Source organism: Camelus ferus, chromosome 28 (genome assembly GCF_009834535.1).
Source record: "Camelus ferus isolate YT-003-E chromosome 28, BCGSAC_Cfer_1.0, whole genome shotgun sequence".
Classification (NCBI taxonomy): Eukaryota; Metazoa; Chordata; class Mammalia; order Artiodactyla; family Camelidae; genus Camelus; species Camelus ferus.
The window spans coordinates 455,678-479,476 of record NC_045723.1 but is presented as its reverse complement, the minus strand read 5'-3'; the positions used below and the strand labels follow the sequence as shown (position 1 = coordinate 479,476).

The following is a 23,799-nucleotide window of genomic DNA, read 5'->3' as shown; positions in this document are numbered from 1 at the left end:
GTGGGTGAGATCAGTGATTTTTATGTTGATGTGTTACAATCATAGAAAGATAGTTCTGGAAGGAACTTGAGAAGGGTCTTCAGTTCACCCTCCCCCGTTTGCCTAGAAAAACCCCGAAGGGCCCAGGGAGGTGCAGGGAACAGCGGCTTGCGCTGCGGACCAGCCGTGTAGGAGATGCCAGGAGGACTTCCACGTTTTTGCCTGAAATGGCTTGTTGACGCTCGCTTTCTCTCATCCCACTCGTTTAAAAAGTGAGCAGTGCTGCGCGTCCAGTCCGTGCAGGCACTGTGACAGGCATTGTTCTTCTTGTCATTTTCCTTTGACTTTTAGATTCTGCTTCCTGAAAATTCAGATATTCAAGCTAGTTTTAATTCAGTGATCTTTTGTTACTGTTTTCTTAATATGAAAACAATGACTAGGTTTGTCTGTCTTAGGCTTTGATTTGAAAAGCAAGTGCAGGTATTGCTGAATTTCTGGTTTTCCCCCGGCATGGAGAGGCTGGAGGTTTCACACGAAGAACTCAGACGTGATCCTCTGAAGGGTCAAAGCATTACCTGCTTGCTTAGTTTTGAATTCTTGGTTTCGCTCTCTCAACTTTGCGGAGAGAGATGGAGAAGGAACCACAGGCTGGCCTGGGGGACCCATGAGCTCTTCGTGGTGGGGCTGGAGGAGGAGCTTAGGGTGCACCAGGCCTTGCTCCCGCCTGCCGCGGTCAGGAAGCCCTCCCCCGACGGCGCCTCTGGCCAGCCCCTTGTCCTTGTCCTGGAGTCATGGCCCCCATCGTTGATATCACTCGTGGTTGGGGATGTTGGCTGACGTTTTCTTCTGGCGTCTTCTGCCAGAAGTGATGACCAGTGGGTCCTGAAGGCCTCACTCCTGTTCCCCGAGGCTCCTTCGCTTTAGGCCGAGCATCCTCAGTCCTTCTGAAGTTCTTTTTGTGTCAGACATGTCCTTGTGTTTGGGATGAGTCCCACAGATGTGTTCCAGGTGACAACGATCTAAGTATCCGTGGTGGGGCTTAGGAAGGGACCGTGTGGTGCTGTCCCTCTAGTGTGCAGGGCGGGGTTAACCTGCCTGCTGGGCTGCGGATGCTGGAACAGCCCTGGAGGACTCGGCTGACAGGCAAAGCCGTGAGGCCAGTGCGTGCCGGAGCCTCCGTCAGGGGGCTTTCCTGCAGTGTAGGGGCGGGGTCAGCTGCCTTGAGCTGCTTGGGTCATCTCGTTGGGCCTCTTACTGGTTTTCTTCAACAGGAAGGGCTGGGCCCGTGTGGCCCGTTTATCCCTAGAACTTGGGGCGCTTTCAGAAGGCAGCCCTTTGAAACCTCTAGTCCAGGGGTTATTAGGAGGTGACTGAGAGTTGTAGGGCGCCTGGTTCCTCTTGCAGGGGGTCTCGACAGTGTTTTGGGTCTCAGTTGGTTTTTTGTTTGATATTTTTGCCGTGTTTTCTGCGTTTAAAGATTCTTTCTGTGGAGGGAATGGAGCGACAGTCAGCTTTGGGTCTAGAACTTAAGGAGCAGTTCTCTGCCAGCTGGGGAGGTTTTTGGTGAGAGATGACAGAGCAGACTCTAGCACTGTGCCCAGACCTACTGGGGTGTGGTACTGGGGTATAGAAAAATTTGTATTTTTTGTGAAGCTCTGTCAGTGACTGCACAGCTAGGCTTGGGAAACACTAGTTTCAGAAGCATTTACCTCTTCTGAGTGGGGAAGTGCGTGCATATGAAACGATACCTGTCTGGGATTTAGTTCCGAATAGCCCCGTGCGAGGAAGGTGGGCAGGGGTGGAGAGGGAGCGGGCTTGGCTGCGCGGCCATAATCATTAAAGCTGGTGGTGCGCACGGGCTTTGCTCTCTGACTCTCTCTACTTTTGTGGTGTGTTTGAAGTTTCCCAGACCAAAAGGTAAGCAAAAAAAAAATTTTTTTTCTTTTTCCACTTTTTGAAACCATTTCCCCTTGCTTGTTGTGTTTGTTCTGTAGTCACAAAAGGTAAATGGTAAGGTAGGCACTGGGCTCATCTCATCTGAGATTGACTCGATCTGGGCCCAAGCCTTTCCCTCTGCCTCTGCACGCACACACTGGACGTGTTAATCAGTGCAAAGCTGGGTAAGCTCGTCACTGTCAGTGTTGGCGCCAGGTCTCCAAGGTAAGAAGAGAGACATTCTGTCATATGGGTCTCCTGTGCCAGCATCAGCACTGCTGGATGTGAAAGGAAAACGGGTGCATTGCGATTGTGGTTGATGGTTTGTGGAGGAGCTGGGACACCCGTGGTCACGTGACATTCACGTGCGGGCACTCAGCATTCCGTGGGACTTAACGCTGTAGTTTATGCTGTGGGTGTCATCTCTTTAAAGCTTGTCTTCTCCTTACAGCCCGTTTCTTTGTGGCCACCATGTCATATTTCTCTCGGTGGAAATCGGGATAAAAGATCAGTGTCTCCCTGAGCCCATGCGTGTCTAGTGACCCGTGTCGGGAGCCCTCGCCCTGCTGGGTTTTAGCCTCAGCTTTCTCAGTTTTGGGTGTTGCTGCCAGACTTACCTTGGACCCTGGCTCAGGGGGCTCACGGAGCCGCTGCACCTCTTCCGCTTTGTGGAGATAAGCCAAGCAGATCCTCTTAGAAGTGACAGAATTGCAAACGTAAGAGTTTTGAAACAGCTTTATTATCTTCGAGTGAGGATTCAGAATTACAGAGGGCCTTTGGGGCTTGTGTTTCTGGTGATTCAAGGACTTGGGAGGTATGGTCATGAAGGTTGCCTTTGAGTCGGAGCAGGTTTGAAACCTGCTGTCACCATCGCTTTGTCATCACAGGTCATGGGGTCCGGGTTAGGTGGGCAGGTAGACCGGGTGCTGTGCCACAGAGAGCTGCCAGTGATTAGCTAATTTATGAGCTATTCCCCTTGGGTGTTTTAGTTTTTATTTTATTGTTGACTGAAAACCCATTAGCTTTAGTTAAATATCAGCTAATACCAGCTAATCATCTTGGAGTTAACTGTGGGTCTTTAATGGCTGTTGGTAAAAGGTGTTCTGCTCAGTTCCCTCATTTGCAGCTGGCCTGGCTGAGACTTCCACAGGCCATCCTCAAGGCTTCAGTTTTACTTTGAACATAAATAACTTTATTCTGGGATTAAAAGGCCTTTGTGGACAGGATTATAAAACATGCTCCTTAAACTAAATAGGAAAGGATGTTCTTGTGATTTGTTTGGCCTGATTGTCTTACACGAGATAGAGGAGGAATTCAGTTCCACCCTCTCATAACTGTCTGATGATAAATGTTTTCATAGTCTACAGATCTATAGAAACACAAACAGAACACTTAGCATTTACTCATGTAGCTGCCATTTTCAAAAAGGAAAGGATTTATTTCTGTAAAACTCAGTGGAGTGTATTTTAAAGGTCCTGTGAGAGTTTAGAAAAATAAAAATAATGTTATTTTACCAAGTACTGTTATCTCAAAATACCCAGAAGTATAAAGAACCTTGTAGAGACAGTGAGATTGGCTTTTGATTGTAATTGCGAAACTCCTTACGATAAAGCCAATTTTATTTTATCAAAATAAAAACTGTTTTTGTCAGACATAGCTTGTTACCAAATAAATGGCCTCTGTTTTAGACTCGGTACATGTTTTTGCAAGTATGGATTAGTATAAAATGTAAGAGGAGTAAGGAGCACTTACTTGTTTGTTGATTTGGCAGTTAGGTGCTGTGTTAAACATTGTGGAACAGAGAGGGGTGGGGAGCCCGCGTGAGGAGCGCGTGTAGGACTCCACGCAGGAAATGTGTGGAACTGGAGAGCTGGGACATGATCAGGTTCCCCTTGGTCTCATGAAATAACTGAGAAACAGTCTTCTGACTCCCCAGCCTAGACATCGCTGGGTTGTTGTAGCCCGGTCTCTGTGGCATCGCAGCATCCCGGCAGGGCTCCGCCAGCGTCCTCCTCCCCGGGTGCTGGCCCCACCCCCCAGCTTCTGGTCCAGTCAGCCTGTTGTGCGACTGAGAGTCTTCTAACGCGTCACTGGGTGCCATCTGGGGACGACACTTAGAGGAGGTGTCTGTATGATCGTCTGGGGAGCTTTCCTCTTAACGTTTTATTAAGGAAAAAAATTTAAACCTACAGAAGAGTTAAAAGAACTAGAAAAGGAATACCCGTATATATCTACCTCCTAGGTTTTATAATTAATATTCTATTATATTTGCTTTTGCACAGTTATCCACCTGTCTGTCCATCAGTCTATCCTGTTTTTCTTTTTAAAGACTTTATTTTCTTAGAGCAGTTTCAGGTTCACAGCGAAATTAAAAGAAGGTGCAGAGATTTCCCATATAGCTCCTGCTCCCACACATCCATACCTCCCATATTGTCAGCTCCTCCCCCAGGTGGTACATGGGTGACAGCTGGCGGACCTGCAGTGACATCATCACCACCCTGAGTCTGTGGTTTATGTTAGGGTTCACTCTTGGTGGTGTGCACTCTCTGGGTTTGGGCAGATGGATAAGACGTGCACGCACCACTGTGGTGTCCCACAGAGCAGCCTCACCGCCCTGAGCGGCCTCCCACCCTCCACCTCATCTTTTCTCCCCACCCCCAACCCCTGACAGCCACCGATCTTTTCACTTTTTTAAAAAAGGTTTTGCCTTTTCCAGAATGTCATATAGTTGGAATCATATACAGTATGAGCTATTTTTAAAAGGGCATTTTGAAATAAGTTGCTGAAATCAGTAGCTTTACTCTGAAGCGAACGTTTCAGCTTGTGTATTATGTGGAGTTTGGTGTCTGTTTACATTTTTTTTTCTTTTGGGGAGAACTTATATGTAATGAAAAGAACAAATCTTAATGAGTTTTGAGTTTGTAGAAGACGGTGCAAACAGCAGTTTAACGCACCCCCCTGTCAGCAAATAGAGCATGACTGTCACCCCAGAATCCTTCAGAAACTTAGCTGTCTCTAGGGCCCCCTGATTAATCTGAGTTGGGCCCCAGGATATTTTTACAAACAAATCTACCTGTTGATTTAAATGTGCAGCCGTGTTTGGAGACCATTGCTCTGGATTCTTTTATTTCTTGGGGTATGTGAAATAAATTGATTTATATTTGGAAATTGGCAAAATTAAGAAATCAGTCTGTGACATGAAGCAAACTGCTAAGTGTTACACAAATGTTCAGCTTTCAGGAATCTGGGAGGGTGCTAAAAACGAAATAACAGATGAAGGCAGAAGCAACCAAGAGTTACGGCTCAGAAAGTGATGGGCTGCTTGTATGCTGCGGCCCTCCTCCCCTCCTTTTGTCTCTAGGATTTCCTGAAAATAGTCTGCCTGACACTGCGGGAGACACTGTAATCAGAAAATACACTTTGGGTTTAATATTAGGCTTATAATCCCTTGTCCTCAGTGTTTGCCTTGCTTTTCATAAAATAACAAAGTAGGACCATGTTTCCCTGGTTTGGGGTGCAGTCCATTAGTGGGGAGTGCACCCGGCTGGTTGGTGAAAACTATCACCATTCCTTTAACTGAGTACAGACCGGAGTGTTTAGATGTACCCAGGGCGAGTGTTTCATACCACCTTCAGAAACGTGTGCTTTGGTGAAAAATGTGTGTCGCACGTGTGTTGGGTGGTGGTTTGAAATGTACTTTTTATTGTAGGTTGTGATCAAGGTAGTTTGAAAGCAAGTGGACCTGGGGATGCTAGGTTTCTTTCAGCAAATGGGAGGAATGGTTCAAAAGAATCCAGGCTTAATAACTGATAGGCATTTCTTTTGAAATGAAACCAGCCGCGTGGCCCACTGTTCTCTGTGCCGTGGTCCTCATTTTGCTTTGTCCACCCCGGCCTCGGGTGGCCACCTACCAAGTTGCTCCCTCTCACCTGCCTGTTGAGCTGCTCCTCACCCACGTTCCAGTGGCAGGTGTCGCTCCAAGGGTCTCATGAAATGAGATGAAATGATGTGTGTGTGGAACCTGGGAGAGGAGAGGATTTTGAGGATGAGCCGCACGTCACACCCTGTTTTGCTTTTCATTCACTCGAGAGACCTTTTAAATGAAGTAAGTTTTGGTTCCTGTGGGTGGGTTTTACCTTTTCTACCCATCCTCCAGAAATGACTAGGATAATTATTAAATGTCCCGTGGTCGCGTGGACTTACCAGTGTACTGACTCTCCTGTGGATTCTGAGCTGTTCTCCAGAATTGCGAGGGGAAGCTGGTTCTGCACGCTTCTGTGAGGACCAGCCCTGCAGGAGGAGGTGCAGATTTCAGTATAATTTATTACTTATTTTAGAGTCAGTGGGAGATGAATTGGGCTCAGAAGACCCACAGAAGTAGCTGCCGTGTAATTTACTGTGGTCCTGGGCGGAGTAATCCGCACACCCTGCCTTTGTAAACTCTCCAGGACTTCCTTATTTCACGTTGATTGTATTCATCTGAGAAATGGTTACCCTCAGGGGTGTAATAACCTGGGCAGGGGGTGGCTGAAGAGAGAGGCGGCTGCAGCATCTCAGAAATCCCGTCCTAGGATTGTCCTGTTTGAGGTTTAACTGCTTGGAGATGAGAGGTCACAGGCTTCAGGGAAGTGCGTCCCTCTGCTGCTCAGCTGGGTGGGAGAAAGGGAAGTGAGTCGGTCGGCTCCAGGTCTGACCCCACTGAAGTGCTGGTGGACGTGGAGGGAGCTGCCACTCTCCAGCCTGGGGCCCTGTGTCACTGGCCTCTGAGCCAGAGTTCCAGCCTTTGGGCGGCTTTTGGGGACCCTGACTTGAAATTTATATGGTACTGACTTGACGAGAGACTCCGCCCCGTGGTCTAGAAGCCAGCCACAGCTTCCAGGCTTTCCTACGCCCTGGGCACTGGCCGGGTCTTGGGTCTGCAGGAGCACGAGACAGCGGACCTGGAAGTTGTACCTGACCCTCCATGATTGAGGAAGTGATGGTCAGGGATGGTCCGGAGGGGCCGATTCTTCAGGGGAAGGATGAAAGGGATGTCAGGAACCACTCACTGAGCGTAGAGCTTGTAGAGGATCCTCCTGGTTATCTGGTCCATTGGCCTCGGAGGGCCCAGAGAGGGTCAGCTCCTTTCACATGGTCACCTAGCCAGTTGGTGTCAAGTCTAGAAATTAGAACTTGGGTCTCTGAAGGCCTTCTGTGGGAGGTGAGCGGTGGGCATCAGGTGTGGGGTTGATGCTGGAGTAGCAGCAGGGACTCTGATGTTGAGGGAGGAGGCGGAGTCGGAGGGGGCAGGATGTGTGGGGAATGCGCGGGGCATTGGGAAGATTGGAGCCAAGACAGACTGAGATATAAACATCCTTTCCACTTTCCAGCCCTTACTACCTTGCAAACCTTGGACAGGTTAACATGTACTCACTGTGAGCTTTAGTTTTTCTTAGACGTGAGAAATACGGTAATATCACCTGCCCGTCAAGCTTTGCTCTGCAGATGACACGCCCTGAGTGTAGTGGCCTGGCTCACTGCCAGCCGTGGTGGGTGGTCAGCATGTGGTGTCCTCACTGGGCACTGTTTGTAGGAAGAGCAGAGATCTGGAGGGGTGTTTCTGAGCCACTTCAAGTCTTTCACACTTGCTGACTGTGACCTTGAAGAAATCATGTAACTTCCTGGAGCCGCTGCTCCCTGCTCTGCTGCCTGTGAACATGACAGTGACCTCAGGGCAGGAGGATGGATCCAGCCCAGCGTGGGGCTCGTGGTGGCATTTCATAGATTTAACTGAGCTTGCCCCGAAGAGAGTCTGGAAGGAATTTCTTTTATCTTTTTTCCTTCTGTTTTTCTTGGGACTCTTAATAGAGAAGAGATCCCATGAATGAATTGATTCATGATCCGTTGCGCAGGGACTCATACTGCAGTCTCTTTAATAATAGAGAAGATGGAAGTTTTGAAGTTACCTTTGTCTGAAAATCTGTACAAAATCAGTATTATGAAAATAAAAAGAAAACACTGACTGGTAAATATTGTGCCCACCCCAACCCCTTATTTGTTCTTTGCTGTTGTAGCCCCTGATTGTGATATGCACAAAATTTACTATTGTGTTAAAACAGAGAAAACTACTGAAAACTCGCAAGATCAGTCTGAGGCACATGATTGTATGATGTCTGTGCTGAGTGGTGATTTACTGTGACTAGCAAGTCGTTTCCTTAAAAGATTGTGGTTAGCCCTATTTATAACAAAGCAGAATTTGTAAATGTGTATGTATCTCCCCCCCCCCCCCCCCATTTCCATTCTGTTTTATCTGTAATCATGCACCAGTTTAGCCATCACAAGTTTGCCAGACGGACAGGGTGTGGTGACCTGAGGGGCCCCAGTGTTGCTCTCAGAACTGGCCTGCCCTCCTGCACTCCCGGGGCCTCCTCTGCAGAGGGCCGGCCGCTCGGACTCTGCACTCTGCTTCCCTGCTTCCCTGCCTGCCTTGCGGTGCCTCTCAGGGAGAGAGGGCTTTTGGGTCTGTGCACTGGTCATTCTGTCCAGAGAGCAGTGTGGTCCGCACACTGCATCTGGCTGGAGCTGAGTGAAGCCCTGGGAGGCTGTAGAGGAGAGAACGCTCCTGAGAACTGGGGAGGTCAGAGGTCCTCAGCATCCCAGACTAGATTCTAGAGTGTTGCTGGTGAGAGTTCAGTGTCTATGGGCCCACAGGAAAGACGCGGGGGTCAGAGTGGGCCAGGCCCGGTCAGCTTAGGTTTTGACTTGTGTTTCTGGCCAGAGTGTTGTTCAGAGACAGAGCACTGGACTAGAACACCACCTCTCCTCTCCCTGCCCAGAACCAGAACTTACTTGTCCAGCACCAAAGTCTTCTGTTTTCCCTTTATGTCGGGTGAAAGGCTTACCATGCAAATGTACAGCGTAGTGACTGAGTTTTGGTTGCTGTATCAGTGAGATCCCTGTCAAGATGGCATGGAGGGGTTGGGCTGGAAGCAGGGCGGTTCTGGGGCAGAAAAGGGGAGCGGAGAGGTTGTGGGGGTCGTTCTTGCAGGGAAGAGTGGGCTCGCCCATGGCAGACCTCCAGGCTAACTTTCCCTGCCAAGGCCAGCCCTGTTTATCTTCATCTTGGTGCTAGCCCTGTACTAGCAAGTTGTCAGCGGGCAAAGGATTTTTTTGAACAGTGTCTGAGAAGGAGGTTTCTTGAATAGCCCGGCCAGGGTACCAACGAGGCACCACCTGATTTATTTCTGTACTTGGGTTTCCTGCAGAGATCAAATGAAAAATCTAGGTTGTGGAGCAAACACTTCCCAGAATACCCTAAGTCACTCTCCTTAGTCATTTGTTGAGGGTGGGGCAGGGCCACAGACAAAAGGCAGCAGGGCCCGGCTGGCCCGTAGGAGGCCTTACGCATCAGGCAGGGAATTCAGGCTTCGTCCTGAAGTCACAGGATGAAGGGTTTGAAGCGGAGAGACAGTCAGCTCTGTACTTGGAAGGAGTGCTCCATCAGCAGTGGGGAGGGCAGCGTGGAGCGGAGTGTGGCTGAAGGCAGGGAGACCCATCTGGGTGCTCTGGGGGTAGGAGCCAGAAAGGGACCGAGGTGGAGGCAGACGGAGGGGTGTACATTAGAGAGTTGCATGAAGGTGATGAGTGAGTTCTGGCTGACAGGTTAGATTGTGAGAGTGATACTGAATGCTCAGAACGGCTTTCAGTGGTTGCAGACAGATGCTTTCGGGTTAAGTGATGCTTTTTCTGCAGGGAAGTCCACTTCTCCACCCTCCCACTTAAATGCTGGTCTCCCTCTTACACTTAGTGGACGTCTACTGTCTGCAGGTGTTTGATTCCACCAAAAGCAAGTTGGTATCAAATACTTTCACAGCTAGAAATTCTAGACCCTCCGCTGCTGACGAGGTCAGGATCTCCTCCTGCTTGTTTTGGCACGGTCCCTGGCAGTAGCCTTCATCCTGACTGGCCTCTTCGCATCTGATCAGCTCTCCACAGTTCAGCTATGGAGACCTGTTGGAAACAAGCGTCGGATCGTGTCGCCCTGCTCATTGGATAAGGGCCAAACTCTAATAGGCCTCTGGGCCCAGCTGGTCCAGGCCCAGCCAGGTGCCATGGTCCCCTTCATCTTTGTGCTGAAGTTCGCTCCCCGATGTCCCCAGCTGGGTCGTGGGTACAAACATGGCACGTTTAGCACTGCTCTTGCTGCCAGTCGTGGTTTTCTATTTGTTCGTGTAGTCATTGCTCAGAGTTTGAGCGGGGTCACCCCTGCGTCCCCGGCTTATCGGAGTGCCGGTCACATACGGGTCCTTACACTGAATTAGACTCTGGTGCATGCATTAGAGTGACCCATTCTGTTCATTGCAGACCCTCAGTCATTCAAAAAGATTATATTAAGTACATTTTTTTCTGATTGAGACTCCTTTGCAGTGTGTCCCCTGGTACCTGTTCTAACGTGGTCACATTTGTGCTTTACTGAGATGAACTGTTGAGCCCTCCTGCAAGGGTGTGTCCTAAGTGCTTCCAGGGCCTCCGAGTTGGTGCTGGACACTTACAGTACTTGGTCCCGGGGGGGATACTTAATAAAAATTTGTTGATTGGAAGAACACTTTGGAAAGATAGCCATTAAGATAAAAGTAAGGAGCGCTCTGGCATCAAGAATGTTAATCAGCCCCTCTTCCCCTCCCTCACTTCCTTCCTTCCTCTCTTGTGACACCTCATTTTTACTATCACAAGTCCGTGTGCTTGGCTGAGCTGTCTTGAGCTGTCCACACACAGGAAGAAGAGGCTATTGGGCAATTTGGAGGTTTGATTATGAGAAGTTAGTCATTATGACAAACCTGTGAAACACAGATGATAAAGCTCCTAATAAAATTTAATCTTGTGTGAGAGTATGTGTCACCTGGAAGATATTCAGTGCCTTTTCTTTCAGCCAGGGTGTGTGCCTGGTGGCTGTGAACAGTGTTCGTGTCTTGGGGGATGAAGTGGGGCCAGGTTGGTAGCTTTACTGCAGTGGGGTTACGCTGCTTCCTTTACTGGGGTGAAGAGGACTGTGTCCTCTTTTTAATTCTTGGATTAAATTAAGTTGGTTTCATGGTTCCAAAGAAGTAATGAATATATGCTATCACTTCAAATTACTTGTTAGTTACACTTATTTAATGTGAGCTTTCCCCCCATTACTCATATTTTCTGTATTTCCTATTACTAATGTCTCTCTGATCTGAGTAGAAGATTGGGAAATGTGCAGAAGAAAGAGCTGGAAAAGGACAGGCGTGGAGGAGTCTGCAGGTTGGGCTGCTGAGTGTTCTGTGAGATGGGCAGTGCGTGTGCAGTGAGAGGTGGTGGCGTTTCTCCTCCTCCCTCTGCCACTCCTTGGAGTTGCTCAAGGCCAGGTCCTGGTGTCTGGAACAGGTGACTCAGATGAAAGAAAGTTTGAAAAGAAAAAAGCTGTCATTTTCTGGTTACTCACAATCATTCAGGCCCAAGTCCTGCCTGTTCTCTCCTCTCTCCTGTATTTAGTATCCTGTTACCTTCTCTGCACGTTTAAAACATCTGCCAGGAATGAATGGAAATGGAAAGGAATGCTGTGGATCAGTATGTGTTGATGCCCTGCTCTGTGTTAGGCTCTGGAAATAGGTGAAATTCAGAGAGGTTCCCCATCATGCCAGTGCCACACAGCTCTTAGGTGGCAGAGGGGCTCGCCTGGACTGGGGTGGGCTCAGCTCTGGACCACCTGCCTCTCCTCCCTGCTCAGCACCAGGGAAGACCCACCTGAGTGGGCGGTGACCATTGCCTGCCCCGCTGCTCTTTACTGCTTCACTGACGTGCATTCCTAGGTAAAGGCGGAGATACTTCAAACACCAAGGAATATCTGAGTAAACCTGGATTCTTTCTTAATCCACTGAACCAAAGAAATGAGGACATCCTTCTGACCAAAAGCTGGCTTGGATTCCTCCTGGTGCACACAGGGCCACCCAGGGCACAGTAGACGAGAAAGAAATGCCTTCAGTCGGGACTAGACAGAACTTATATGCAGATTTAAAAAGAGCAGTGTGATGTCTATGTCTTTTTTTATGCAGGGCAATTAAAGTCCATTTCAACTGAACAACATTGATAGTAGTTGCCTCTGGGAGGCGATTTAGTGCTTTGAGATTTGTCGGATGAAAGAAATAGGATAATGATCTGCAGAAGGTTTTTCCGGTTCAGTGATTTTTTTCTAGAGTCTTGAATCTGTCTTATCCCACATTCTCCTGGGAGCGCTTGGACCCAGACCCAGCGGCTGGTGTCTTTCTCTGCTTCCGATGACTGCCTTTCCTTTCTTGGCCCCTGTCGCTGTGCCCTGCTTGCCAGGTTGTCCTGTCCTTGGGCCGAAGATCACCCACTGCCTGGGCTGCCACCAGGAAGGCAGTGACCTGGGAAAGTGACTGAACCTAAGAGCCTGTCTTTCATCTGTAAATTCGAGTTGAGCACCACAGGGCCTGTTCCACGGGGCGGGGGAGGATTGTCCGAGATGAGCGAAGAGGACACTGAGGTGGTCAGGACAGACTCTAATCTGTAATGACTGTTGAAACCACAAGGAAAACTTGAATTTGCACAGAGGTGCGGGGGCGTGTGACAGGGAGGAGGAGAGGGGTGAGGGCTGAGCGGGCCTGGGGAACCCACCTGGGTTTGCTGACTAGCGCGTTCTTTCTGAGCTTGTCTCCCACCCTGACATGGACATGGGCCGGATCTCCAGGCATTCGGTTCTTCTGGCAGCTTGAGTTTTCTCAGGCAGGCACTTTTTGGGATGAGGGTCATCCTAGGGGTGCAAGTAGGAACCGTGCTAGTGTTTGTCCAGATCTTTTAAGGCCTCGTTGAGAAGAGGGCTCAGGGGAGCCTGAGTGCAGGTCGGAGTAGATGAGGTCACTGCTCACGTGTGTCGTGTGTCAGTGTGGAGGGCAGACTCAGGGCTGGGGGTGGGGTTGTGGCCTAGGGGGAGACAGTCGCCCCTGACGGAGTCTACCAGTCTCTGCAGTGGGCTTGCAGCAAAGCTGACCATCAGCAGGATATTTCCTTCCTTGCCCGTGGATAGTAGATAAACCTGACCCGTGGAACCAGGGTGGCAGGACTCTGAGGGAGGAGGTTTCCGGTGGCAGCAGACCCGCTGTGCTTGTGCTCCGGCCCCCAGGACTCTGTCCCCGTGGCTCTCAGTTCTGCTTGCTCTGTAGGGAAGGGGTTGTTTCTGTCGCCTTCAGTTTACAGTACAGATGACCAAAAAGAAACACATTGATGAAGACATTTTATATGGGATATCAATGAAAACATTTATCTTCATGGATAGAAGTCCTGAAGTTTTTCCCCCTGAAATATCATTTGATTCTAAGGGATTTTTTTGTGTTTTGCTATTTACTTTTGTAATAATTCAGTACAATTGAGGAAACAGAAAGCAGGGGGTACTTCTGTAACACTTGGCGCGCTGTGCTTTGGGGCCTTAGTAGCTGTAATTTTAAGTTCCCAGAGGATGCCTGCTACTTTCTCCGTCCGAACACTCTGTGCCTTATTGAATCGGGGTTTATTATATAGATTTACTTTTCATAAACTTTGTTGACTAGAGGTTAAAAAAATAAATAAGCCCGTCTCTGGAAACTTGTTTCCTTTACAGCATGGCAGGTAGGAGAATTTCCAGTGAATCTCTAAATTAAACTCCAGAAGTGAATCCAGAATTCCCTCAGATAGGCGGGAGCTGCTCGTCACTGCCTGGTTTGGCCAGCTTTATTTGAGAAGTCAGCTGTAGAAGCATTGGGGAACCAGCCTTGGGACAGAGCAGCTTCTGCCCTTACCGTGTAAGTGAAGAGGGCCCTGGAAAGCTTTCGTGAGGAAGGGTCTCTCCCTCGTCTGTCTGAGCCTGGCTCTTCCCGTGCTCTGTCCGGGGTGCCGGCCCCAGGGCGTGGAGTAGCCTGACTGTGGAGCCTTCTGCAGGACACCTCCCGTGTCTTTGGCTTCAGGATGTACGTATCACCTTGATTTATTGTCCTCTACCATTCTCACCTAAGCCGACTTGATTGTCTTCAGCCTCTGATTCATTCCCCAGACCAAGCTCCACACATTCAGGTCGTTTGCTGTCTCCAGCAGCGTCAGGGCTGGAAGTGCTGCTCCTTGACCTTGATGTCTGCAGGAAAGGCTCTTTTCAGGCTTGCTGCAAGACAGAGGGGGTGTCGGCATTCAAATGGGAAAACAAATAAGTGCAGATAGAGGTTGGTTTTCTCACTTTGCACTGTCAGCAGAAGCAAAGCGCCGTCCGTCCCTTACTCGCTTTGAAAATAACCTTATTTTTAGAGTAAGGGAAGGAAACGTGTCTGTTCAGAAAACCTTGCTGTTTTGTGGAAGTGGAAAATTCTCTCCCTAGTCCCTCTCTCCTTGCCTATGGCCGATAATAACAACAGTGATTACAGTCAGCATTGCGGTGTCTGAGAGCCGGACATTGTACTGGGTTCTGCCCTGAAAATGCCCCATTAGCTGTTACTCCCATTGTACAGGTGAGGAGACTGAGGCCTGTGGAGATCGTTGCTCTCAACTAAGACCATAAAGAGTTTAAGGAAAAAAAGAAGGGTCTGAGAATTAGATGCAACTGTGTGATGCTGGAGGACTCTAACACTTAGTGTAAACTTCTTTCATTTTACATGGGGGGTGTGGAGGGCAATAGAGCTTTGCCCTTGAGTATGTCACAGACTCATGTTGGTAGGGATTCCTTATTTAGGGAGTTTTACATTGCCCCCCCCCCAATTACTTGTTTTTAATTTCTGATGTGGTATATATTGATATAACCTATCTGAACAAAAGCTCTTTGGAGTTTTACATTTTTTTGAGTTAAGGAGATCCTGAGACTAAAAAGTTTGGGAACCACTGGCCTCATGGTGAGGTGTAGGCTTTGGGGTCAGCTGCCCCTGTTCTAGCATTTACTTGCCGTGGGCTGGTGGGAAGTTGTTTTTCTGATCTCAGTGTCCTCAGTGGAAAGATGGGCCTGTGGTAGCACTAGCAGTACCAGTAGTGAGCTGGTCTGTGAAGTAGGGCCTGCCCTGTGGGTCCCAGGGCTGGATGCTCGGGTGTTCCTCCGGTGCTGCTGGTGGGGGGCAGGTGGGCGTCTGTCTTGGGGGGCTTTACCATGTTCGGGGGGAAAGTGACTGTGTGTGTCGGTGGGAGGGTGGTGGCTCTCAGGGCAGGGTGGGCTGTTTGTGCTGGTTTTTGTCTGGGAAGAGATGGTGGCCGCAGCCTTGCTGTCCAGGGCGTCCTCCGTGTGGCCGGAGGGAGATGGTGAAGGACCCTTCCAGATCCCGCACGCTGGGCTGGGCACAGCACCCAGATGTGGTCAGCATGCATCCCAGGCCGCCGCCCGCAGGTCCTGACCTTGTCTGGTCTGGGCCGGTGGAGGAGGCTGCAGCCCAAGGTCATGGAGCTGCGGGTGATTGAGGGGGTCCCTTTGGGGCTCTGGTCCCTACCCTCTGCTCTGCTCTCTCTGCCTCTGTGTATGCCTGCCCCCTGCTCTGGGATGTTGATGATGAAAAGTGTGCACCAGGGAGACTGAAGCCTCCTTCACTTCAGCACTAACTTGGGCCTGAATGGAAGGAGTGAGGCCCAGCCCCTGTGCCCTCCTTCCCCGCTCCCCGCCTGGCCTGGTTTTTATGGAGAGAGTTGTGGTCTGCAGTCCCCACCCCCACCCCGCGTCTCCCTGAAGGGCTCTGACTGACGCTGGGGTGCTGGGGCTGGGCGACTAAGAGGGGCTCTGGCCCCCGGGGCACAGGCTGAGAGGAGACTTGTGAAGTATTACTTTCCCCAGGAACGGGGTGGGGAGGACTAGCCTGAAACCCGTTTCTCTCCAGATTTTAAATCTGAAGTGAAATGAGATGCTTTCATCTGGCCCAATACCCACCCCCACTTTTTAAAAAGAGGTTTTACTGGCTTAAACAGATTCTTAAAAATAGAAATCTGTTTACATTCAGTTCTAACTTGGTTTCAGGTTTTCTGCTCCAGGAGGCTGGTGAGCCTAGAGCAAGGAAACTCAGTCTCTCAGAAGTCAGAGGAGTCCTCGGGCCGGGCAAGAGTGGTGTTCAGGGGTCTTGGGGGAGGCTGGGGTGGGGGGTGGGGGGCCTTGATTTTCTGGCTGTAACATCAGGTGCTTCTGAAATGTATATGGTACTGACCTGAGAGGCTTCTCTTGGGTTTACTCTTGGTCAACCATGTTCCTAATGTGGTGAAAGTATCAGTTCTTTGTAGAAGTATGAACTGTCTCAGGAAGTGACTCGTAATGAGGAGGAGCGCTGATTGGGTCATTTCTGGATAGAGTGAGTGTTAAGGCCCCGCTCTGAGTGACCCTGATCCTTTCAGAGGATGAGTCGTCTCAGGGAGCTCCCAACAGGGTGCTGTTTCCCTTTATCTCTCTCTGCTCCCCCCCCCCCACCAGCACTGTCTTCACTGGGGATTGGGGGCACCCTGCGCTGTAAACCACTCTCAGAGAGAACACTATGCGGGGCAAGGGGCTAGCTGCCTGTTTTCCTTCGGGAGCTTCTGGCACTTGGCCACTCTGAAAGCAGTGAGGAGTCTGGCTGTAAAGACGGTGTGAGGCTTACCAGGGGGGACTGTCTGCAGAGAACGTGGGGGTCTGTCTGCAGAGAACGTGGAGGTCTTGAAGTGCCTCCTGAAATTGGACAGAGCAGATTTAGAGATTTTGGTCTAGTTACCGCCTAGTGAAACTTAGTCTCCTTTTCCTCTACTTACTGGACTGTAGACGCTAGCTTTGCAGGGCCTCTCCCTTGACCAGCACTGTGGGGTTCTGACGTCCTGAGCTCTCTGTGAGGAGGCGAGGAGGCCCGAGCTGGCCAGCGGCCTTTCCCCTGGGCCCGGTGCACCTTGCCGCCCGGCCTGGCCCCGCAGGCTCTGCCTCACCTGCAGACCCCTGGCTGCTGCTCTTGGCTGATCTCTTGCTCTAAGGACAGAGTTGGGTGGCTGGAAGCTGCAGTGCGGTTAGCAACTGGTTCCGAACACCTGAGACCTCTGTTATTTGAAAAAGGCAGGAAGTGAGTTATTCTGAGTAGTCTGTTTCCCAGAGAGCAGCAGCAGTTTATCTAGTAACTTTCACGGTGGGAAGAATTCTGGGTTCTTTTGTCATCTATAATGATGTAGGAAATTTTAATTTCATTTTATTGCTAGTGTAACACAACTTTTTAAATGTTCTACTGTTTCACCAGATGAGTAGCTAGTATAGTAGATTTCAATAGCAGGATTTGATTTGTGGAAGAAGTTTTTGGTGGTGTGTTCCTTCAGTTCTTGGCATCTTTTTCAAATAGGAAATGTAGCATATGCAGCCTGTAAGGTCTTCTGTTAAGATTTCATGTTATAAAATAGGTTGAATTAGGGAAATAGTAGAAGATGGAAAAAAGTGAAAACAGATCCCCTAGCCCCAATAAGACCACCCCTCCCCCCTTCTCTCCCAAATAATGCTGCTTAAGTAGCGTAGTTGCCCTGTGGTGGTTTCTTGTTTCTTGCATACGATGCTTAGTGTAGTGACATTTGCCCCTGGGGTGAAAACAAAAGTTATGGAACCCACATCTGACTATGAATCCTGAATTTCTGCTGTGTTACGTAGCCACCTTTGGGCCACTGTGTATATAGCTCTCTGCTGTGTCTAAATCTGAAATGCCAGACACACACACACACACACACACACACACACACACACACACTCACTCACTCATTCACTCAGTCACATTTTCATGTGTCTTTTGAATGGGTTTTTTTTTAAATATAAGTGTATGCTGGTATTTTTATTGTTGATAGGATGAATAAATACGGTTTTCACTGTTTCAGAGCACTTGTGAGAAACTTAGTTCCTATTTTCTAGGTTTAAGAAGTGGCTTTATTTGTGGCTTGATTCGTTGGGATCTGCCACGATAATGTATGTTATATTCAGGAGAATCGACTGCTTCTCACAACTAAATCACAGGCAAGGGGCTGATTTCTACATTCTGTCCCTGGAATTTAATTCTGTGGGATAACTTATTGCAAGATGAGAACTTGCTATAAAAATACTGTTTTGGGGATCTTGTACATTTTAGACTGTGCCTTTAATTATAAATGTTTATTTAAGGAAATTTAAACTACATTTCATTTCTGAGAACAGTACAGACCTTTGGGAAAAATTTTGTTAGGCCAAATGTGGACCTGTTTCCTTGACATTTCCCCCCTTCCCTTAACCTAGGTAGTTTCGATTTTTAGATCCATCCCATCTTTAAATTTTTTTCCTTTCCCCAGTTATTCATACAAGTCTGAGATTTCTGGCATGGGATGTATTGTTGCTAAAACATGGGCAATATTGGAGACCCCAGGTTTTACTCAGAGGATTGTTAGGCAACAACTACCTTTGTACCCAAACATTATGTCCTTATCTCCCCACCCTTTCCCCTCAAACACATTTTGAGGTTGGCATCTAAAGGTAGAGTCACTGTGAGAGTTTAGGGTGAGGCTGAGGGAGAAGTCTGAAGGCTCGTCCTGGGGCTGCTTCTGTGCCCACACCCTCGGTCGAGACTGTGTGTGCTGCTGGGCTGGAGAAGGGAGAGTGAGGAGTTGGGTGCTCACAGCAGAGCAGGCATTTCAGGGGTGGCCTAATTAAAGGCTTCTTTAAAGGAGCTGATATTCCCACCTTCTAATTAGAGAAGGTCTGCACTGCCGGGGACCACGGGTGAACACGGCTCAGTTGGGACAGAAGGGTGGATGCCGGCTTCCACCAGCCTGATCCATCTCTTCCCTCCAGCGGCATTTACTTCCTTTCCAGGCCTCGATAAGGGGTTAGAAAAGCTGGCTGAGGAAGTGAACAGATGAACCACGAGAAAGCCCCGAAGTGTCATGTCAGTACTAGCTGTGCCCGAGCTGGTACAAGCGGGGGTTTGGTTACTCTTTGCAGCAGTCTTTGGAAATGACTGGAGACACTAAGGGGGTGACGTGCAGTCACGGTGGCCCCTCATCTTGTGGTTCTAGTGGAAAATGCTTTGGAGGCACCGGGAGCTGGAGTGTGATTTAGCTCTGTTAAAGCTCGGGGTGGGGTTACTTCCTTTGGAGAAACCAAGGGACTTTTAATGTCTCTTCAGCACGTTGATAGGTTGAGTGTGTTGTGGTCTGTCTTCTAGATCGTGTAGGTCAAAGGAGCAGCCACAGCCCGAGCCTTTGGTGTATAACAGAGCATCTTGTTGTTCTGTGGGGTTTTCCGGAGAAAGCTGGTGGCACTGTATGTAAATAACACATGCATCTTGCTTTTGGCTTCCGAGGAAGAGTCTAGAGTCCACAGAGCGAAGCTCTTCAGAGCAGGGCAGCCCGCGGAGTAGATTGCTATTTGCACACCCTCCTGAAAACGCCTGTATGCGTAGGAGTGCGTTTGTGTGCATGGAGTGACACGGGCCCTGGCCTTTGCCTTTTAAAGGCACACAAGCCAGCGCGCGTGACAACTAAAAACGGTCGCCACTGTCCTGCTTCGGGATTGAAGTCAGAGTTGTCAGATGATGGAAGAGCGTTCCCGTGTCCACTTAATTTATGCTTACTGTTTCTTGATGCTGAACTTGGACTCCACATTGGAGACTGCTTTTAGAAATAAGGACTGAAGAGACCCGTCCAGGGTCCTCAGGATGACCTCACAAAGGGCGGGGGGATCTGCCAGAGCCCCCTCCCCCTTTACCTTTTCGTATCACTCATTCAGGGCCCTCAGCTTGGTACCTGCTCCTGGGAGGGGGGCGGCCTGTCTTGTGTCTCTGTGCCATGTCTGCCTCCCTGTTGGTGTGTTGGAAAGTATGGCAAGGTTTTAATGACAGCTTTTCAGTTGTGAATTCGCATTTCTATTAAGGAATTCAGTCTTCCTCAGGGGGACACATCCCATTCTTACCAGATGAAGGAGCATGAAGTCAGCTGGAAAAGGAAAGGAGAAAACAGGCTTCAGAAATTGGTAAACTTTGGGTAGAATATATTAAAAAGAACACCAGCTTTGTAGAAACGCTCCCCTCTTTTGTTTTTATAAATAAACTGAGAGGCAGAATACTCAGGCTAGAGGCTGATTCTCTCCGTCTTCTCAGTCCCAGCTTGGTGATCATGAAAGCAAATAGCTTATCCCAAGTCCACCATGTCTCAGCTCCAAAAATGGGGCTCAGATGAAAGACCAGCCTGGGTGATTCCTTAAGGTCCCTTCTATCCCTCGGCAGGAATTTCTTGGGTACCTACTGAGTGTAAGGCAGTGCGTCTCCAGGTGTTCAAATCTGAGGGGGCAGATGGCGCAGGTGGTGGGAGAAGGGGCATTAAACAGACAGCCCCTGAGGCAGTGATGCTGGCCGGGTCGTTGAGGGGCTGCAGGGAGACACTGAAACTGCCCGATATAGGCCTGCACTGGGAGACAGGTGGCTGGTGCTAGGTTAGGGAGGGGCCTGACCGCAGGTGGCTGCAGGTGGAGGTGGAGCCAACCAGAAGCAGAGTCTGGATTTGAGGAGCACCGATTCCCTTTGAACTTGTGCGATCCTGGTTGGGGCCCAGGGTTTGCTGGCATCTGAAGTTTCTGTGGAAGCTGCTGTCACAGCAGAGGTGTTGGTGGGATCCCAGGGTTGGTCAGCCCTGGCCAGCCTGGCACATCTATCCAGCTTCTCCTTTCCTGAGTGGCAGGACTGTTAGTTTTTAGCTGATGGAGGCTTTTGCTTGTGTGTTTGTTTTTGTTTTGTTTTTAATTTGAAGCTTGACGTACAGCTTAGGGAGAAACATTCACAGCTTCAAGGATAGTTGTATCTGGAGAGAATTACCTGGAGTCATGAAAGTGGAGGTGCTTGTGTTGAAATTTGCTCTGCAGTGAAAATGGTGCATCTCTCAATCCATACAGGTTAGAGGGTTTCTGGTCTCAGGTCTGCAGATAGTTGTGTGACGTGTGTGCTCGGGTGGCCTGTGGGCAGCCCCGCAGTGGGACTGGGCTGGGCCCGGGACTGGGCTGGGCCCGGGGCTTGTCTGGGGAGTCTTTGGTCGTGACCACCTGGTAGGTTTCTGCATGGGACACAGTGAAGATAAAGGCCCACAGCCCGTGGCCTCTGGGAAGGACTGTGTCAGCAGCGTCTTTGCTGTCCATGTGTCCAGATGTCCTGGTCATTCTGCTGGGCACAGAAGCACAGCTGTGTTCTGCCGGCTATGGGTCCTGCGAGGGCAGCAGTGACACATCCTGGGTGTGTGCACGTGTGACTGACTCTAAGCCTTTAATTGGCACAGGCTCAGAGCATATTTCTGAGGAATAACCCACCATGTGGCGGGCTTGAGGGGTGGATACCGTTTGTCCGGCTCGAGTGGACCGTGGTGGGGACATCACCAGAAGCGCGGTCCCTCTGACTCCTGTCCGCCAAGACCAGCTCTGTCGCTGGTGCTTCCACAGTGAGCACTTTCAAGGCACCTGTCTTTCCGCCTCGTGTCCCTACTTGGGGAGAAATGGTCAGTGGGCTAGGCAAGCCATCTCTTTCTTCCCAGTCTTTTTCTTTTTTTTTTTTTTAAACCTTCTTACCTACCTAGGTTCCCCAGAATGGGTTAGGAGGGAGTCGGGTGAACTTCGGGCAATGTGTGGGGTATAGTGGAGGGAGAGGGGTGGGCACGCGTGTAGCAGATTCAGCAAGTACCCTTTAAGTACACTGCCTTTCATGCACTGAACTCTTTGAACCTCGCACCCCCTCAGGTGTTTGAATCACTTACACACTTTCCATGTAGGCTGGGTTCTCTCCCTGTGTGGTCCCGCCAGAGCCAGAGGAGGTGCCAGCTGTCACACCGGCTTCCTGACCAGGGCTGGCGGCCTCTGGGTCTGGAGAGCTGGCCTGGGAGTGTTCCCTGAGGACTGCACTTCCCAAAATGCGAGGGCGCAGCTCCCTTTTTGTGTTTTGTTGTCTTTTTCTTCTGAACCCCACTTCCTACCAGGGTTGTAAAGTAGATTAAAATTAATTTTCTATTGGAACAGAAAATTTCATGACATGCCCAAAGGTGAATGAGGTCACCCCAAGATATTGAAAGCCTGGCCTGTGAATGAAAGATTACTTGAATGTCAGTGATAATGAAACAGCATAGGGACCACATGGCCACACAGGTTTAAAGTTCTTAGGCTGTGTTCTTATCTGAAAGGTGGCTTTATCTCGTTAGTCTGACCGCATGTTGATTCAAGTTCTTGGCACAGGAGGGAATGCCACTCCCTGCATCCACCTGCATTTTCTCTGGTCCTTTTCCTATAACACCCAGCCCATTCTCTGATGATCATAGCTGACAAGCTCCCGCCTTATGCTGGAGGTGCTTAGCATTAGGAAGTTACTGGGAGGAGGAGGAGGGAAAGACGGAACGACATTCAAGGTGCACTTGACCGTGATGTCAAGGTGACATGCTCGTGCTGTCAGCGGTGAGGTGTAACTTAGATAATGGGGAAAGGGAAGACCGGAGACTGGGTTAGCATGGTTAAGTTACTGGTGTATGGTCATGTAGCTTGAAGTTTCAGAGTTGGAATTCAAGTTCATCCCCTAAACCGCACCAAGAGTTTAACAGCCATGTTCACATCATTATCGCTGTCCCACTGTGATGAAACCGTGCCAGTCTCGAGAGTCCCGGCCCTCTCTGGGCACCAGGCTCCAGCTGCAGAGTTCACCGGCAGCCTCACAAAGAGTCCTGGTAGGCGAGGGCAGCAGCACACGACGGGACAGTGCCAGCTCTGTGCCTGTCACAGAGTGAATGGTGGTGAGCCCAGTGGCCAGCGTTTGTGGCTTGTTTTACACATGCCAGGAGTTACTTAGAAGTGGGGTGTACTCGCACACACACCATCTCATTGAATCCTTCCAGTTAATGCCAGGAGGTGAACACTGTTACTATCTCCATTTTTCAGGTGGTGAAACTGAGGTTTAGAAATGTTTTTGCAGTTTACCTGAGATTGTCTAGAGCTTGTCAGTAGCAGAGCTACGGTTGGACTTCCTTGTTAAGGTTAAACACCTTCCCAAATGGGCCTTCGATTAAAACAGTTAAGTCAGTTTCTGCAGGGCACACTCCCCCCAGCAGCCTGTGCCTTTTCAAAGAAAGTCTTTGAAATAAAAGTTTTTGAAATGTGCCTTTGGCATTTTAAACATAAACATTCTCATTGTGTTGCTTCAGGAGACTGGAAATACGTCCCCCCGACGTCCCCCGAGGACTTAGCTGAAGAGGGTAGATACCCATTTTTTTGGTTGAGGTCCTGGAGTCTCAGAAGTAAGCCATTGGCTTCCGGGGCTTTATGAAGCAGGGATGTGGATTTTAACAAGGTGACCACTTTCAGCATTTTAATGTGTTAGCCTTCCAGACAGTTTCGTCTGCTAGGATCCGCCTAGTTTTGTTCAATCCAAATGCGTGACTGTAGGACACCCAGTGAAAACATTTCAGAGGTCCAGTCTAAAAGGCAATCTGTTTGTTTCAAGCAGTACTCATTGTAGAAATTGCCAACACACCAAGGGATTTTGGTGATTGCTTTGGATTTGATCAGTTATGTACCTTTTAGACAGTTACCTCAACGTTTGGGATCAGAGTTAAGGGTCAGTCACACCAAGATGGTTTAACTCTTTAAACCGCAAAAGGATGAGGCAAAAGGTCTTGCGGGGATCTTAGCTCCTGCTGCTTGGGGCGTTCTCTGTGGGCCTCGCAGGAGCCACTGAAGCACTGCCCCCAGAAGGGGGACAGCCAGGGTGGGGCGAGGTGGGGGCGCTTTATTGTTAGTTCCTGTTTCCACTGAGACCAGGAGGGTTGTTTGACCAGCCAGGTGTGTATGGCACTTTGTTTTCTTTCTGTGAATTGGAAAGGCTCACTCAGAGTTCATTGCTTTTGTTTTCCGGTGTTGGGTTAACATCCGGCACTGTCTGCGTCTGCTTTGGGAGTGTG

At 49.5% G+C, this 23,799-nt stretch overlaps 1 protein-coding gene and 1 long non-coding RNA gene across 13 annotated transcripts in view; both read left to right on the top strand.

The window, feature by feature from the left end:
* Positions 1-23,799, top strand: part of MAP4K4 (mitogen-activated protein kinase kinase kinase kinase 4) — a 143,719-nt gene that overhangs the window by 17,858 nt on the left and 102,062 nt on the right. The window lies entirely within an intron of this gene.
* On the top strand, positions 645-23,540 carry LOC116660367. Its single transcript, XR_004315835.1, has 3 exons — positions 645-654; positions 4,723-4,727; positions 20,211-23,540. It is a non-coding gene; the product is annotated as an uncharacterized LOC116660367 (long non-coding RNA).